Source organism: Schistocerca piceifrons, chromosome 11, assembly GCF_021461385.2.
Source record: "Schistocerca piceifrons isolate TAMUIC-IGC-003096 chromosome 11, iqSchPice1.1, whole genome shotgun sequence".
Taxonomy (NCBI): domain Eukaryota; kingdom Metazoa; phylum Arthropoda; class Insecta; order Orthoptera; family Acrididae; genus Schistocerca; species Schistocerca piceifrons.
The window spans coordinates 61,810,635-61,830,415 of NC_060148.1; positions in this window are offsets into that span (position 1 = coordinate 61,810,635).

Genomic DNA, 19,781 nt, shown 5'->3' on the forward strand with positions numbered 1-19,781 from the left:
TTTATTTTATAAACCGGTCTCATTGTAATCGGAAAGTCAAGGCGAATTCGGTTTGACATTTGACGAAAAACATAGAACAGGCGACACCTTTTCAGTAAACAACGTAACAATCTTCTACGTTAAATTCAATGTATTCAAAATTTATAGGTGCACTGTCGGAGCGTTTCGCTTTAAACCTTTTCTTTTAATGTTTACGTTCGTATTTGAGATGTAACACTTTTAAGTTTGCGTCTTCAAAAGCCTTTGAGGCGAGTATTACGAATATCAAATTCCAGAACCTGTAATGTTTCCACATGTTTGTCGGTTTTGTTACAAAATCAGAGATACCCTTCATGGAGTGAAAATCTCAGCCACGGGTATGATGGACTTCTTTTCCATTTTCCCAACAGTCTGCAATTAATTGTATACAATCTTGTGGTCCAAAAGTACACAAGATGTTTGCCAGTAGCCTAAACTACTTTTGGCCAGCAATACCCATGTAGGTTACAGGGAGGGATGTTCGCCACCAATTTACAAAACAATATTTGAAATTGTTTTCATTTGTGAAAACATAATAAAATATTTTTAATATGATAATTTTACTTCTATATATGAAATAAAAACTCCATTAACTATTCTTAGCGACGTATTAAATGATAGGAAATTTTTTCTGTACAATGTAGCCAACTGGCGAACTTCCCTACCTGGGAGAGAATTTCGCCTGAAATCAAATTCTGTTGCTGTTTATAAAAAAAGACACTTAAAAGTTCTACAGGACATACAAATAAAATTTTAGATAATTTTTGTGACATTTCCGTGCACGTTAATTTGTATCAGAGTCCAAGTCATTACAAACAGTACACAAGCCACACTTCTTCACAGACTGATTGTCACAGTCTTCGTGAAACCAGTTCTGGCAACTTACACACTGGTACCACTCCACTTGCCTTGCTCTTGGATCGTAGTAATCTTCTCCATAGTCTTCGCAGGTAGAAGATGGGCACATTTACGTTTCTTGGGATTCACTGTTACTCCACTGTTCTCAGGCTGCAGCTCCTTGTTTTCGCTGTGTCTACTTATTTTTCGAACAGGTTCCGACGTACTTGCTTGTTCATTCCTACTGCTCTCTGTGTTCATTGTGGAATTATTTCCGTCTTCGTTGGAACAGATGAGCTTCCGAGTGCTCAAAACTGCCGACGAATTCATCGGTTGTCCTTTTCCTCTGGCTATTGGGAGTTGACACCAGGTCATGAAAAGAAACATTGTGAATGTCGTTGCTCTCCAGGTCATTTTGAGATGTGCTTGCAGAACCCTGTTCGAGAGGAACTAGATTATCTGAGACAGTGCTTGGTGCCAAAATCTTCCTTTGGTATGGCTTCCGGATTAAAAGGGTGAATTCCGGTTGCCTTAAAACCGGAAATAGCGTTGATTGGGACAGCCGTCTTCAACCAAGCCTCTGTAAATATTGTAGGAAGAATAGATCTTCGACACAGGGCGTCCAGGGTATCGCCGTCTAAAGTTGTCTCCAGCTTTGTTGCAATAAACTTTGAGTGCTCGGAATAAAGTTTAATCCAGGGGTTGCAGCTCATGAGAGCAATGAGCAGGCAGACAGAGAATTTCGACGTTGGATCTTTCCGCTATATTAAAGACTGTGGCTTTTGTGTCCATCCAGAATGACCAGTGCTTTTCCTGGCACTCTGTGGCGCTTAAAATGTTCCAAGAATCTGCAGAATAAATCGACAGTGATGTAGCCTTTAGGTGTCATTTCAAATATCGAGCCTGGTGGCAACCCATCACCCCAAATGTTCTTGCTGTTCTTTCCCTTGTATAGAATCATGGGGGGGGGGGATGAAATTTGTTCCAGTGGCATTGACACAGGCCAAGACTGTCGCAGTTTCTCCCTTTTCCCCGTGTGTTGCCACGTGGACACTCTTTGAACCTTTCAAATCTAAAATTTTCTCCTGTGGATTAAGAGTGAGTTGCAATCCTGTGTCATCCACATTGTAAATCAGCAGTGGGGTAGATGAAAGATTCGTGGCATCATAAACTTTTCCCGGAAGATTATAAAACTGCGATACTCTTTCAGCGTTAAAACGCATCAATGTTCCATGATTCAAACTTCCTCCATTTCAGGGTGGCGTGCACGAAATCCTTGAAACCAAAATTTCCTTGCACGGTCATTTCTAAACATGTTTGGGATATTTCTCTTTGCACGATATTCAGATACCATCGCCTGTAGTTTTTCTTTTGTAATCCCAAATCCCACAGTCTGATGATGCGGGTAACAAGTTCATTTTCTGGATCCACTGAAAGAGTTGGTGGCTTGCCGAACATCTTACTTGGTGATCTGCTACCAACACGTTTTACGTGGTCTTCAAGAGTTTTCCTCGGAATCCCACACAATTTAGCGGCAGCATACACAGATTGTCCATTGTGAACAGCTGTAACAGCACTTTTTAAATCCTCTTCCTTCCATTTACCGTATAGACCCTTCGATCGTCTAACCATATTGCCTCGAAAGTCCATAGAGAACGCCAATTTAGCTATTTTTAAACAGGGTAACAGAATATGAAATGTGCATCAACTTCTAATTTCCCTCTAAATTATTGTCAACATTAAAATTGACGAATATTAATAAACATTAATTAAGTGGTCAATTAAAGGAAAAATTCTCAAAATATAACGTAAGGTAGCTCTTCTACAATAGTCTCTTTTATTCTTCACGAGTCTAGTCTAATAAATTTCGATGAAATGCGCCAGACGTGAACGGGAGGGAAATTCGCCACACTAATGGCGAAATTCCCTCCAGAAGCATGCTTTATTACACAATAATATATCACAACATTGTTAAGTAATTTAAAATTAATTCTTTGTCTTTTCACTCGCAGCACGTACTTATACACTTTACCACTCAAAATACTAATTTATTTATACATAAAGTAGCGAAAACGGATCTCAAATGGTGGAGATGGAAAAAAATGTCCTCTGTCTCAGTACCATTTCTCTCAGGAGATGTGTTCCACTACTGATTGTGAGGACAATACGTAATTTTCCGTGCTACCACCAGATGTCAGGTTACGCGTGCTTGCCGTAGAGAACCTGTATACAGAGAGAGTGGCCATAGGTGAAGTTGCCCGTGATTGGTTGATTAGCTTCAGCGCCAAACGTCTCTCGCGCTTCCTATGTTCGCCGTGCTTTTTTGAGTTGAAGTTCAGAGGACGTTCGGAAACGATTAAAAGGTATTTGAATTATTGAGAGACGTGTTATGCGTTGTGCGTACATGATCGATTTAGTTGTATATCGTTTTTAGTACGTAATTAGCGTTTGCGATCTTAAATACGAGTCGAAATAATGAAGTGTTTTGCGATGAAGTCGGTAGGCCTACATGTTTGAAGTAAACACGTTAGTAAATGTACAGTATTGTTTTTAACTTCTGTAATTCGTTCTGCAGACGTTCGTAAACGATGCCAGGTTGTGCTGCATTTGGTTGTTCCAATAGAGGCGAAGATGGATTTCGCATGTTAGGCATTATTTTGGTTTCAGTATCATTGCCTGATTGTTGACGCAGGCAAGTTGTAAGCAAGTTTTCCGCACTTGTCGTGGTTGCTGAAACATTATTCGTAGTAAATAATTGTAGGTACTCTTGAAGACAGTTTTTAATAGGCCTACTTACTGTGGGGTAGAAGGGATACGATAGTTTTCTTGTTATATTTGTTCGTTATTACACTAGCCTACATTTAACATTACCTGATTTTTGTGATCATTTTCGCTTGTTATCTACGAGAGGTATTCAGTATATACATATATATATACATAAGAAAGACGTAAGCAGTTGTTTACTTGTGGCAAGCAAAAAGTTTGAAGACGTGACAAGAAGTACTATTACGTCTCACACTTTTTGCATGTCACAAGTAAACAACTGCTTACAACTTTCATTCATCTGACGCAATACAGGTATGTTAAATCTTTAGCGTTATGCACTTCCGATACAAAACAAATGCTATACACTATATTTTTTTATTTACGTTACTTTTATTGCAATATGTCTAGTAAACGAACTTCAAAGGAGATAAATGCAGGTAACAAATAATTTTTACGGCCACTCTATCAAATTTTCCTGTGCTGTACGTAGTAGGCTACTGTGAGTGTATTATAGCTGTAAAGAAAGGCATTTAACGAATGATTTCGCCATATTGTCTTGTGCTTTTGATTCGGTGAGTGTGTACTCAACTACTCCACGACTGGCCATTCAAAAGTCCCGCCCGCAGTTTGGCAGAAAAATGGCCGCCGTATCGTCCGGTTGGCCACTCTCTCCCTATATAGGCTCTCTAGGCATGCTTTGAATCAGTATTTCTCATGATCGTCAACAGATGGCAGTGAGTGCTAACAGATCTGTTGCAATAGAAAGGCAAATACGGAGAACTTGCCTCCCTGGCGAACATCCCTCCTTTTATGTCCGCCTTGCTTCGGCCAACAAGTGTTATTTTGCTTCCAAGGTAGCAGAATACCTTCACTTCGTGTACTTCTTGGTCTCCTGTTACGATGTTACAAATGGGTTCAAATGGCTCTGAGCACTATGGGACTTAACTTCCGAGGTCATCAGTCCCCTAGAACTCAGAACTACTTAAACCTAACTAACCTAAGGACATCACACACATCCACGCCCGAGGCAGGATTCGAACCTGCGACCGTAGCGGTCGCGCGGTTCCAGACTTACGATGTTACATTTACCATTCATTTCATTTCTGTTATCCTCGTTACTTTCGTCCTTCTTTGGTTTACTCTCAGTCAGTAGTGTCCGATCATTAGCCAACTTATTGTATTCACCAGTTCCTGCAACGTTTCTTTGCATTGCCCGAAGCTAGTAACGTCATCAGCGAAATTTATCATCGACTTCCTTACATTAAGTCCAGAACCTTCTTTTATTTCCACCACTGTTTCTTCGGTGTATAGATTTAGCAGTAGAAGCGCAAGACTACATCTCTGCCTCATACCATTTCTGGTCCGAGCACTTCCTTCTTAGTACTCCGTTCTTATTGTTTCCCCTTGGTTATTGTCCATACTATACACTGAAGCGCCAAAGAAACTGGTACAGGCATGCGTATTCAAACACAGAGATACATAAACAGGCAGACTATGGCGCTGCGGTCGGGAAAGCCTATATGAGACAACAAGTGTCTGGCGCAGTTCTTAGAACGGTACAGCTGCTACTATGGGAGGTTATCAAGATTTGAGTGAGTTTCAGCGTGGTCTTATAAACGGCGCACGATCGATGGGACACAGCACCTCAGAGCTACCGATGAAGTGCGAATTTTCCAGTACGATTGTTTCATCACCGAACCGTAAATATCAGGAATCCGGTGAAACATCAAATCTCCGACATCGCTGCGGCTGGAAAAAGATACTGCAAGAACGGGACCAACGACGACTGAAGAGAATCGTTCAGCGTGACAGAAGTGCAACCTTTCCACAAATTGCTGGATTTTTCAATGCTGGGCCATTAATAAGTGTCAGCATGCGAATCATTCGACGAAACATCGTCGATACGGGCTTTCGGAGCCGAAGGCGCACTCGTGTACTCTTGATGACTGCACGACACAAAGCTTTACGCCTCGACTGGGGCCGTCAACACTGACATTGGACAGTTGATGACTGGAAACATGTTGCCTAGTCGGACGAGTCTCATTTCAAATTGTATCGAGCGGATGGACGTTTACGGGTATGGAGACAGCCTCACGAATCCATGGACCCTGCATGTCAGCAGGGACTGTTCAAGCTGGTAGCTACTCTGTAATGGTGTGGGGCATGTGCAGTTGGAGTGATATGGGACTCCTGATACGTCTAGATACGACTCTGATAGGTCACACATACGTAAGCATCCTGTCTGATCACCAGCATCCATTCATGTCCACTGTGCGTACCGACGGACTCGGGCAATTCCAGCAGGATAATGCAATACTGCAAACGTCCAGAATTCCTCCAGAGTGGCTCCAGGAACGCCCTTCTCAGTTTAAACACTTCCGCTGGCCACCAAACTCCCCACACAAGAACATTATAGAGCATATCTGGGATGCCTTGCAACGTGGTGCTCAGGAGAGAACTCCACCCGTTCGCACTCTTGCGGATTTACGGAGAGCCTTGCGGGATTCATGGTGTCAGTTCTCTCCAGCACTACTTCAGACAGTAGTCGAGTCCATAGCACGTCTTTTTGAGGCACTTCTGCATGCTTGCTGGGGCGCTACATGATATTAGGCAGGTGTACCAGCTTCTTTGGCTGTTCAGTGTAAATAAATAAGCTTATTACCGCCAGAAATAAAAGTGGTTACTTGGCAACATTTATTAAATATGATCACTTTTCCCTGTATCGATCCCCCCTCCCCCCCTCTCTCTCCCTCTGTGTGTGTGTGTATTTCTCTCTCTCTCTCTCTTTCTCTCTTTCTCTCTCTTCAGTGACTTAATTCATTTTCTTATTTCCTTAGTTGAACGGTTCCTGCGTTTCGTTTGAATTTTATTTTCTTTAAAACTGCGCCTCGTTTAGCGCTTTCAAACGCCTTTATTACACGTGAAAACATAGACCAACCGCCGTCTGAAATGCAAAGAATTTGTAGCGTCCACAAGGCGCAGGTAATGATTTCCATCTATGTTTATTTCTCTCTTTCTAGAAGGAAAACATTGTAACTGGTCCGTACTTCAGATATTTGCTGTGTGAATCGATAACGGTAATGGGAACCACTTGACTTTTGGCTTGTTTATACAGACTTGTTTATTCAGTGGGAATCTACAAACCGCTTCAAAACACTTACCCGATAAGAAACCTAACTACGCAGTTCTTTTGCAGTTTTTCAGGCACTAAGAGATTTCAAATGGTCCGGACGCTCGCGGACATAATTTGATGGCCTTCCACTTCTCTTTGGCAATTTCAACGGAATGGCAGAGCCACTTCTGCCTCTATACAGCAGAATTTCGTTTCTGTGCCTGTTACTAAGAAGGGCGTTGTGCTTTTCATCAGACAAAGTGCCTCTTATTTTACTTACAATTCAGTATTCCTGCACTATAGCAGGTCTGTATGCGCTTCAGTCATGGTACTCGGCTGTGTGAGTACTGGTAATATGTGGGCGGATCCGTTCATTGACTACAATAACGATTTCCGCATGAAGGAAAAAGGAAACAGAAGTTACAAAAAATGGCGCACGATGTGCTTTCGTAGACGGACTGTCGTGCATTCACGTAACATTGTTGTTCTAATTATTCGTGCCGACTGCGTTCATTGACCTCATATGTTCGTAATAAATACTCGTACAACTACGTACAATAACTATCTTCCAATATTTAACAGCTGTTGGCACTCGCCTCACAATAAGCTCTAAATTTTCCTTTCAGTCTCGGATGAAGCTTCAATGCAGAAACGTAAAGGCTACTGAAAAACGTTTGCAGAAGATACACCATGTGATCAAAAGTATCCGGACACCCCAAAAACCATACGTCTTTTCATGTTAGGTGCATCGTGCTGCCACCTGCTGCCAGGTTCTCCATATCAGCGACCTCAGTAGTCATTAGGAATCGTGAGCGAGCAGAATGGGGCGCTCTGCCGAACTCACGGTCTTCGAAAGTGCTCAGGTGATTGGATGCCACTTCCCATACGTCTGTACGCGAGATTTCCACGCTCCTAAACATCCCTAGATCCACTGTTTCCCATGTGATAGTGAAGGGACACGTACAGCACAAAAGCGTAGAGGCCGACCTCTTCTGCTGACTGACAGAGACCACCGTCAGTTGAAGAAGGTCGTAATGTGTAAGAGGCAGACATCTATCCAGACTATCACACTGGAATTCCAAACTGCATCAGGATCCACTGACAGTTAGGCGGGGGGTGAGACCACTTGGATTTCGTGGTCGAGCGGCTGCTCGTAAGCCACACATCACGCCGGTAAATGACAAACGACGCCTCTCTTGGTGTAAGGAGCGTAAACATCGGACGAATGAACAGTGGAAAAACTTTGTGTGGAGTGACGAATCACGGTACACTATGTGTCGATCGGATGGCAAGGTGTGGGTATGGCGAATGCTCAGTGAACGTCATCTGCCAGCATGTGCAGTGCCAACAGTAAAATCTGTAGCCGGTGGTGTTACAGTGTCGTCGTGTTTTTCATGCAGGGACCTTGCACCCCTTGTTGTTTTGCGTGGCACTATCAGAGCACAGGCTAACACTAATGTTTTGAGCACCTTCTTGTTTCCCACGCAATTCGGGGAAGGTGATTGCATCTTTCAACACGATCGAGCACATGTTCTTAATGCACGGCCTGTGGCGGAGTGGTTACACGACAATAACATGCCTGTAATGGACTGGCCTGCACAGAGTGCTGGCCTGAATCCTATAGAACACCTTTGCGATGTTTTGGAACGCCAACTTTTGTGCCAGGCCACACCGACCGACATAGATACCTCTCGTAAGTGCTGCACCCGTGAAGAATGGGCTGCCAGCCTCCACGAAACCTTCCAGCACCAGACTGAACGTATGCCTGCGAGAGTGGAAGCTGTCATCAAGGCTGAGGGTGGGCCAACACCACATTGAATTCCAGCATTACCGATGGAGGGCGCCACGAACTTGTAAGTCATTTTCTGCCAAGTGTCCGGATACTTTTGATCACATAGCGTATTTCGTTGTTAAGTGGACTTGTGACGATAAAGCGATCTTTTTAGAGGGGAGACAAGTACGGCCGTTAGTGTAGGTCAGGCTCATCCAAGAACTGAGCCCGGCGCCGGGCGCAAGACAGTTTACTTCAGCGCCCTGTACACGACCGTGTGTCGCTAGTGTCGGCATAGGAGCGAGAGAGAGAGAGAGAGAGAGAGGGAGAGAGGGAGAGAGGGAGAGATAGCTGCCGACCGAGTGAGACCGCACAGCACTGCTCTGCGCTGGACTGTCCCGTGGTCAGATCTAACGTAAACAAAATATTCTATTGTAGAAATAATTTTATGTAAGGGATATAGAGTTTCATTCTTACTGTTAGTAGTTACAAGTAAATATTTTTTGTTATACTTCGTGCTACAGCTTTTTGTATCCCTTTTCAGAGTTTAGAAATAGGATCCTTAGTTTGCTGTTTTGTGCGTAATAATTATAACTGACCAAGTTTGAAAAATTATTAAAAATGGAATTAATGTTATAAAGCTCTTTAATTCTTACAGTCAACATTGTTAAAGAAGACAATTAACATTTTACACGTTTCTCTTTTTCCTGGAAACGATTTTGTCTAGGTTTGGTACAATATTCCGTGAGACTGCTAACCTCAAAGTATTAGTCAAATTTTTATCGCCAAGTAATGAACGGTTCTCAGTTTTAGCAAGCTTTAAAAGAGAGAAAAAGCGCTCAAAAATATACGTGGAACCAAAGATTGAGAGAACTTTGGCCGCGTGCTTGTGCAAAAGAGGATATTTCTCTCGTGGAAGACAGCTGTAAAATTCATCCAGAGTTTTACACATAAGAAAGCGGTCCTTCAGGCGGATATCGCAGTGCAGGTCAATCAGCTTGAGATATTCGCTATTTTTGACTTTATTAAAACAGCAAATACGAGTAGTTAATACTTTCAGCCAGAAGGCAAATACTTGTTTGTAAATAATGATTAATGTATAATGAGGCGTCGCATAACGACGGTGGAATTTTCTAATGATGTAATTTGTCGTCTTTGGGGCGGCAATAAAAACAGAAAAATACGGATAGATATACGATCCTTCACTATTTTGTTCGCTGGAGAACAAATGAAGCCTTGAGCGCTAAGAAGACTTGTACTGTTTTTCTCAAGTAAGACGGACGCAGATTTGTGGCAGTCTGATCTAATTTTTTACTAAATGTATAAAAACGTGTGATGTCTAAGTTTGAGTGAAGTGTAAAGAACTGTTATAACTTACCGTGACGACGCACGAGCGACTCAAAGAAGACAATGGCTATATATAAAAGAGCGCTCAGTGGACATGATACGGACATAAAAATCTACAGTCATTGTAGTACTAAGCTTAAGGTACGGTATATGTTTTAGTTTATAATAAATATTTGTTCTGGGAATACTGAATCATTTAGCAGTGCTCATTCCTATCATCTCCTCAGTATTATTTTCATTTTAATTATGCATTTTGATAAGATTACAGACACGGAGATCAGCAGTCCAATGTGCGTGTTATATTGATAAAAAGAAAACTGTTTTATCGTCTTTTTGCATCAGCTTTAATATTGAATTTCCCTTTTGTGTGATGTTACAGTTGTTTTTGCGCCCTTAAGAACTTTCTGGTCCCTTAGGAAATTGTTTTGTCATAACAATAACTTCACAACCGGGTATGATCGTATCTACGATCATGAAGTCATTAGAAAGACGATAATGCGATTTCTTAATCAATAGCACGCTAGTTGTGACTGCCTCAAGCCACGCGAAACTGCAAATAAAAACTATTCACATCTCATAATGCAATATTTTATGACAATGGTCAATTCACGATTCTTACGCCAATTGTGGTTGATAAAACAGTAAGCTAAATCTCAATTTCCAACTTTCCATTGAATAACAACATCAATTTTATTTTGTAACATCACACTTGGCGCCCGAACAGGGACTTGACCAAAAATTAGTTCAAATTCTTGGAAAATTTCTATGTGCTTGTGTTAATATATGTTCTGTCGTTTCATGTACACATCATCTCTCTGTGAGAATGACAGAAAATACGCTAGTCGATAACGCAGTTTAATTATCGAGAGAAAGGAAAAGAAAAGAGACGCGAATTTGCTGAGACAACATAGCGGTAACCAAGCCATCAAAAAGTAAGTCAGAATTTTGCATACGCAGTGTAGTGCTTCAGTAGCAACGTTGCTTTTCCAAGTCGATCCACATCCTTTCTATCTCCTTCCCGCTATAGAAAATCTGCTTTATTTTATCTTTCAAAGTAAATTTATTCGTAGTCTGATAATAGAAATTATTTCTCCCCATTGTTAGTATAGCTGTATTACATTTTCAACATGGTGGATAGTGTGTGCAATTTGCAGTGAAGAGCATCTTCATTCATTTGTCTGAAACGTTTAGGTTCCATCTTGTCTTCTCGCCAGATAGAATTTCATTTGTTGCTCACGCGAGAGCGGTGCTCCTAGCGGACTCACCACGTCACTGACAAACGACGAAAGCCTTGCGTAGCACGTGGTTAACTGACGAAAATGGCAGATAGTAAACAGAGACAGGTGACAACAGGAGACGGGAGTGAAGACGTTAATAGTATTCCATACCCTTTACGATCGCGAACGGTAGGTTCCCGTGTGGAAACTGAACTAACCATGTCTGTAACAGGGGAAAGTGACCCTAAAGTCCAAATTCTTCCCGCTGCAGCTACAAATGACCTCGGTGCGTTAATGAAAATGCTGAAACAACAGTTTGACGCAGTAAATGAGACTATAAAAACACAAAATGAGACTGTTAACGCCCGATTAGATGCTGTAAGCGAATCAGTAAAAACACAAACTGAGACTGTTAACGCCCGATTAGATGCTGTAAGCGAATCAGTAAAAACACAAAATGAGACTGTTAACGCCCGATTCGATGCTGTAAGCGAATCAGTAAAAACACAAATTGAGGCTGTTAACGTCCGATTAGATGCTGTAAGCGAATCATTAAAAACACAGCTAGGCACAATCAAAACAGATCTGCATAAAGAAATTACGGCTGAATTAAATACCCATTTGGGTGAGGTGCAAACTAAGATCAGTGATCAAATTCAGAAAATGCAGAAACAGGTGAAAAGTGAAATAGCTGAAGTATCTGGAACGTTAAACACAAAAATTCAGGCAGCTACCAAAGAAATAAACTCAGTTAGAAATCTGACATTGAAGGTGTAGTGGAGGATCTGTCGAGGCAGATAGACTCAATCAATATTGAAGAACAGGTTAAGAGCACCGTGAAAGCACACGCGGAGGCATTGTCGGAACACTACGGTGAATGGATAAAGGGTAAAGATATTTTTATCGAAAAGAAGGTCAGGGAGGAGCTTAGGGAGATTGTCAAGGATGTAACTTATGAAATCTTAGCTGCTCCTGGTAAGTCGGGAGACACAGTGGTTTCTGAATTGGGACAAAAATGGTTCAAATGGCTCTGAGCACTATGGGACTCAACTGCTGAGGTCATTAGTCCCCTAGAACTTAGAACTAGTTAAACCTAACTAACCTAAGGACATCACAAACATCCATGCCCGAGGCAGGATTCGAACCTGCGACCGTAGCGGTCTTGCGGTTCCAGACTGCAGCGCCTTTAACCGCACGGCCACTTCGGCCGGCTAATTGGGACAGATTCGGAGGACACTTACACGGGATCTTCCCGAGTGGAAGCAGCAAGTAGTGGACGAAGTCAGAATGCTGAGGAACTGGGTAGAAAATCCGCACACGCATACGCAAACTATAGGGAACAACTCTTTAGACGGTGACGAATGTCAGTCAACTCCTTATCGTTCACCGCCTGATTACATGCAAAACGACAGCCCTGTTGAGTCCCGAGTAGGGAAAATAAATGATCCGCCCACAATCGTGAGTTTAATACAAGAGGAAAGTGTGATTAAGTATCGCACTTTTCCTGTTTTTCATCCGCAGAAGCGAGAAATACACCCCATCGTGTTCCTAAAGAATTTTTCCGGCATATTTCCCATGAGCTGGACAGACAGACAGCGTATTCAGTTCGTCACTGGCTTTATTTCTGGTGATGCAGCATTATGGGGAACGGAAATGGTAGACACGTGTAGGAATTATGAAGAGTTTGAGAAAATGTTCTTGGCAAAATTTTGGAGTAATGGGGTACAGCAGAGATTAAGGAAGGAGGTGTATGGTGCGGAAATTTTCAATGAGAAGCGTGGAAGTCTCCGGCGATACTTCGAGAAGTATCTAGCAAAAATTAAATTCTGGGATTCTCCGATTTCTTCCAAGGACGTAATTATGATTCTCAAAAGCAAACTCCCTGCGTCTATTAGAGAGAAACTAGTAAATGTGTCCGAAGAAGACACGGATGCATTCCTTTCTGTGCTGGATTCCTTAGATTTAATTAGCGAGGATGTGCGCTCCAAGGTTGGCAGCGGCAAATTCTTCCCTGGCAGCCAGCAGAATGCATCGCACGCGGACAACAATGCGCCGAAGGAGAGAGCGAGCTGTTGCGACCGCTGTTGCCAACCTGCCAGCCGTTATGAAAACGCAAACGGCAATAACTTTAAACGGAAGCAGAAAACCAATTACAGTAATCAGCAGAGATACCACCCAATTTACAACCACCAGGTACAACATCAGTACGGAAACCCACCCTTTAATTCTGCGCCTCAGCAGTATGGAAATTCTCCACAAACGATTGGTAATTTTGCAAATGGGCCAGTGTACAATCAAAGTTATAGGCCGAAAAATAGCAAGTGGCATGGGCAAGGCGGAGGCCATCCAGCACATCAGAACAACTTTTCACAGAATAGAGGACCGCGGAACAATTTTCAAACGGTACCAAATGCGAACTTTCCTTCACAAGGAAATGGTTTTGCCGGCAACCAAAAGATCGGGCGACAGCCGCCGTCTCAAGTATTTTATTCACAAGTGAATGCACCCAGTGGATTTTAGCCCTCTACACCGGCATTTGTACCACATAACCAGCACCAATATGAAACGGAACAAACACTTAAGGCCGTGAATGACAAACAGGTTAAACATCCTGCGGAAAATTAGAGGCAGCACCTTTCAGCCTCCTAGAGGTCGCTGCCGGTTCCAGTGGGGGTACTAACGAATACTCTGATTCTGAGTATGTTAATGCGATACGGTACGACCATGAGACCGACTTACGAGATGACCTTGCACCTGACCTAGAAGCTCAAGACATTAATGACATTTATGATGAACAGGTCCAGGCTTCGATTAAGATTTCTATTGCCAACATTCCTGTCACAGCCATTGTTGATACAGGAGCATGTCATCATGTCTCTTCAGACAGGTGTCTTCTGTTTCAAAAGTTTTATCATTGCTGATTCAGGGCTGCTCCATATCGGGAGCGATTGGTCCATTGAAACAGAGAGTTAGTTTACAGACACAGCCTCAACTGCAGATAGCATCTGTTTTGGTTTCTTACCTCTTGCGTACTGGAAATTTCCTTGTGTGAACGGTTAATGATAAGTATTGTGTTGAACAGCGCACTGACTACATGGTAACGGCTACTACATGTAAACTTTAAAGTATTAAATGTTAAGTATGGAAAAATTGTTTATAGTAATGGACATTGAACTGATATTTCTTCAACAAGCTGAAGCAGGAAATTGGGGTTGCACCAAGAATTTCAATTTAATTTTAAGTTAGTATTAAGAAAAAAAATGTGCTTGCGAGGCGATTGCCCGGAGCTATATAAATATGTAAAGGTGAGAAATGGAGATGGATGCGTAAATAAGCACTTCTCTCAAGGTACAAGAAGATTTATAGATTTATTTTTAGTAATGTAAGTACTTGAAGTTCTGTTGTAAAAGCCCAAATTACCTGCTTAAAAAAAAGGTACATGTTCAAACAGTCCAGACAGTGGACAGGAGTAGAAGAAATAGCTTAAAGTTCAGTTAAAGCGTGCTGTTAAATGGAAAAACAAGTGGTAACCCACATGTGTTCACACAAGGAGACAATAAGCTGTAGTAAACTAAGTTAGGTGAAATACAGTACAAATAGAGGCAAACCATGAAGCATCAATAATGTAGCGTAAGTACTCCACGAGGCCATTAATTGCTATGAAAGTAAACTATTTCCCTGTGATCTGAGCCTAATGTAAAGAGTATATGAGGAATGTTAGCTGACGAATTGATTTCAGTAGAATCAAGGTACTAAATAACCACACAGCAAGCCCCCTGTGTCATAAATAAGTCCAAGTAAAGATCTTCAGAAGATTTGTAGTGTAATCTAGCGACCATTCAATATCCTAATTGAAGGCTAATCTAAAGAACAAGCAATTCAGTGATATTTAAACTTAATACTGACTATAACCAGAGTAAGACGTAGAAGTAGCAAAGCATGCTGTAATGAAAGAGGTTGAAATTTATATATGTGCCTATGTTTATTATGATAATTTTATTTACATGCAGATTTTATTGCAAAAATGTCTCCTGAGACACTCCTCTTATCAAATCCATTTTCCTTGTGCCCGTTCCTTTTGATCTTGGTTCATTAACCCACACCAAGGGTCGACTTGTAAAAGGCACGTGTGCTTCGGGGCAAAGCAGTGCTCATGAGAAATGAGACACGTAGCGTGATGAACTTCGCTAGCTTTGGTAATGTTTGTTATGGACCGGTTGCGTAAACCCAGTGAACTATCGGTAATTCCATTCATGCGAAGAATAGTAGACGCGCGTTACCCTATTTTTTTTTTAACAGAGAACGATTGCTGAGTACATGAAGCGAAGAGGGAGACCTATTGTTATCCAATCTGCCCTCAAATATAAAAACAAATTTGGCAAGCACAAAAAAAAAAAAGATTCAGCGTTAAATGCATACTCGTTAAGCAATAGATATGCTGCGTGGCAGTAGAAAATGATCTTGGGTGCACTAAAGAATAAATGCAACGAGTGTTGCGAAACCTGTAGTTTTCATAATGAGGAGATGAGCCCTTAAAAGAAAGTTTGAAAGAATATTTTTAGGTTCACTAGTGAAAGTAAACCTTGAGATATAAAGAGTCCATTCATAAAGCAGTTGTTCACTGGACTTAACAAAAGGAGTGACCATTAATTGTAAATATTAGCTCGTAAGTCATCTTTTGTAAATAGTAGAATTAAGTCTTTCTGTACCAATGGAGGAAACCTGCAAAATTAATTGTTTTGTAAATGAACTCTATCGGCGAAGGAACTAAGCACGAATGCTGTGTGAAGATGCACACTAAAGTGCGACGTGCATAATAAAAATAACTGTTCACTGTATACTAGTGGTAGTGTTGTACTGCAAGTGTAAAAAGAAGTCAAGGCTACGACAACAGGTGCAAGGCAAAGTTCAGTGTTGTTCTAAGTGCAGCGACAGCTAAAACATTCGTCGTCACTTACCTGTGAGCCTCATGGGAGGCAGTTGACAGACAAGTATGGAGGCAGCTTCAGTGTCCTGTTCCTCCTATGAAAAACGCGTGCGAGGTGTTTGTATCGATGCACTCGTGTGATACGAAGTTTACACACAAAAAAAAAGGAGCACTCGACGACCAGCAGCTCTGTTACAGCCTGAGCGCGAACGGATACTGAGTGTTGGAGCTCACGCAACACTGTGCAGCCGCTGTGAGTGGCTGACGTGTGGGTGACGAAACAATCCAAACTTTAAACTGCTAACCGCCATGACTTCCATCGTACATACTGGAGGAAAGACATTTGTACACTTGTGTGACTACATCTTCATACGTAAATTCAGCAATTTTCTTGAGTTGAAGTTAAGATGAGTAAGAAGTTCTACGTCTTGTAAATAGTAAAATCAAGTGTGATGTTACAAAATAAAATTGATGTTGTTATTCAATGGAAAGTTGGAAATTGAGATTTAGCTTACTGTTTTATCAACCAGAATTGGCGTAAGAATCGTGGATTGACCATTGTCATAAAATATTGCATTATGAGATGTGAATAGTTTTTACTTGCAGTTTCGCGTGGCTTGAGGCAGTCACAACTAGTGTGCTATTGATTAAGAAATCGCATTATCGTCTTTCTAATGACTTCATGATCGTAGATACGATCATACCCGGTTGTGAAGTTATTGTTATGACAAAACAATTTCCTAAGGGACCAGAAAGTTCTTAAGGGCGCAAAAACAACTGTAACATCACACAAAAGGGAAGTTCAATATTAAAGCTGATGCAAGAAGACGATAAAACAGTTTTCTTTTTATCAATATAACACGCACATTGGACTGCTGATCTCCGTGTCTGTAATCTTATCAAAATGCATAATTAAAATGAAAATAATACTGAGGAGATGATAGGAATGAGCACTGCTAAATGATTCAGTATTCCCAGAACAAATATTTATTATAAACTAAAACATATATCGTACCTTAAGCTTAGTACTACAATGACTGTAGATTTTTATGTCCGTATCATGTCCACTGAGCGCTCTTTTATATATAGCCATTGTCTTCTTTGAGTCGCTCGTGCGTCGTCACGGTAAGTTATAACAGTTCTTTACACTTCACTCAAACTTAGACATCACACGTTTTTATACATTTAGTAAAAAATTAGATCAGACTGCCACAAATCTGCGTCCGTCTTACTTGAGAAAAACAGTACAAGTCTTCTTAGCGCTCAAGGCTTCATTTGTTCTCCAGCGAACAAAATAGTGAAGGATCGTATATCTATCCGTATTTTTCTGTTTTTATTGCCGCCCCAAGACGACAAATTACATCATTAGAAAATTCCACCGTCGTTATGCGACGCCTCATTATACATTAATCATTATTTACAAACAAGTATTTGCCTTCTGGCTGAAAGTATTAACTACTCGTATTTGCTGTTTTAATAAAGTCAAAAATAGCGAATATCTCAAGCTCTAGTTGAACCACTTGTGAGACTTCCTCTGCCCGAAGGGAAAAAAGGCGAAAAAATATATCTAAGGCCGGTTGAAGCTCACTTATCTCCAAAAATCTGCTTTAAAACAGTTCTTGTAATTCGCAAATGATTTGAAAAAAAAAAAAAAAATGGTTCAAATGGCTCTGAGCACTATGGGACTTAACTGCTGAGGTCATCAGTCCCCTAGAACTTAGAACTACTTAAACCTAACTAACCTAAGGACAACACACACATCCATGCCCGAAGCAGGATTCAAACCTGCGACCGTAGCGGTCGCGCGGTACCAGACTGTAGCGCTTAGAACCGCTCGGCCACCCCGGCCGGCAATGATTTGAACATAATCTGAATAATTCACATCTTCTTTAACACTGTCTCGTGCAGGAAAGTGTCCACAATTCTTCTCGTGCGACTGTCTTTACCACAAAATAAGTTTTTTTTTTAATGCTTGACTCGTCTGCACTAAATCAACAACAGAGTGATTTTCGCCGTGGAGTGAAATGTTCAAAGTATATAAATGACCAGTAAGGTCACTCAAAAAAAGCCAAATTCGCTACCCACTTAGGATCACAAAGTAATTTCTCCGGACGTCCTTCCATTTCCAAAGATGTATTTATTTCACCCCACAAGGAGAAAAACCGATGAAGCGCCTTTCCTCTGCTCAGCCATCTTACTTCGGTGTGGTAGGGCATGTACAGGTATTCGGCTTCGATATCAGCCAGAAATTCTTTAAACTGGTGATTCGTGAGTCCATGCGATCGAAGATAATTAACAGTTCGAAGAACTGTGTCCATAACATTTTTTATGTTGACAATCTTCGTACAAAGTGCCTCCTGGTGTATCAGACGATGGACTGGCGCGAATAAGGAACAACCGACTTCAGCCATTTTTGACCTGACGTAATCCAGGAATCCAGTGCGTATCCCTCATAGCGCAGGGGCTCCATCCGTTGGTTACACTGGTCAGGCTTCGATATCAGCCAGAAATTCTTTAAACTGGAGATTCGTGAGTCCATGCGACCGAAGATAATTAACAGTTCGAAGAACTGTGTCCATAACATTTTTTATGTTGACAATCTTCGTACAAAGTGCCTCCTGGTCTATCAGACAATGGACTGGCACGAATAAGGAACAGCGGACTTCAGCCATTTTTGACCTGACGTAATCCAGGAATCCAGTGCGTATCCCTCATAGCGTAGGGGCTCCATCCGTTGGTTACACTGGTCAGGCTTCGATATCAGCCAGAAATTCTTTAAACTTGTGATTCGTGAGTCCATGCGATCGAAGATAATTAACAGTTCGAAGAACTGTGTCCATAACATTTTTTATGTTGACAATCTTCGTACAAAGTGCCTTCTGGTGTATCAGACAATGGACTGGCGCGAATAAGGAACATCCGATTTCAGCCATTTTTGACCTGACGTAATCCAGGAATCCAGTGCGTATCCCTCATAGCGCAGGGGCTCCATCCATTGGTTACACTGGTCAGGCTTCGATATCAGCCAGAAATTCTTTAAACTGGTGATTCGTGAGTCCATGCAATCGAAGATAATTAACAGTTCGAAGAACTGTGTCCATAACATTTTTTATGTTGACAATCTTCGTACAAAGTGCCTTCTGGTGTATCAGACAATGGACTGGCGCGAATAAGGAACATCCGATTTCAGCCATTTTTGACCTGACGTAATCCAGGAATCCAGTGCGTATCCCTCATAGCGCAGGGGCTCCATCCATTGGTTACACTGGTCAGGCTTCGATATCAGCCAGAAATTCTTTAAACTGGTGATTCGTGAGTCCATGCAATCGAAGATAATTAACAGTTCGAAGAACTGTGTCCATAACATTTTTTATGTTGACAATCTTCGTACAAAGTGCCTTCTGGTGTATCAGACAATGGACTGGCGCGAATAAGGAACATCCGATTTCAGCCATTTTTGACCTGACGTAATCCAGGAATCCAGTGCGTATCCCTCATAGCGCAGGGGCTCCATCCGTTGGTTACACTGGTCAGGCTTCGATATCAGCCAGAAATTCTTGAAACTGGTGATTCGTGAGTCCATGCGATCGAAGATAATTAACAGTTCGAAGAACTGTGTCCATAACATTTTTTATGTTGACAATCTTCGTACAAAGTGCCTTCTGGTGTATCAGACAATGGACTGGCGCGAATAAGGAACATCCGATTTCAGCCATTTTTGACCTGACGTAATCCAGGAATCCAGTGCGTATCCCTCATAGCGCAGGGGCTCCATCCGTTGGTTAC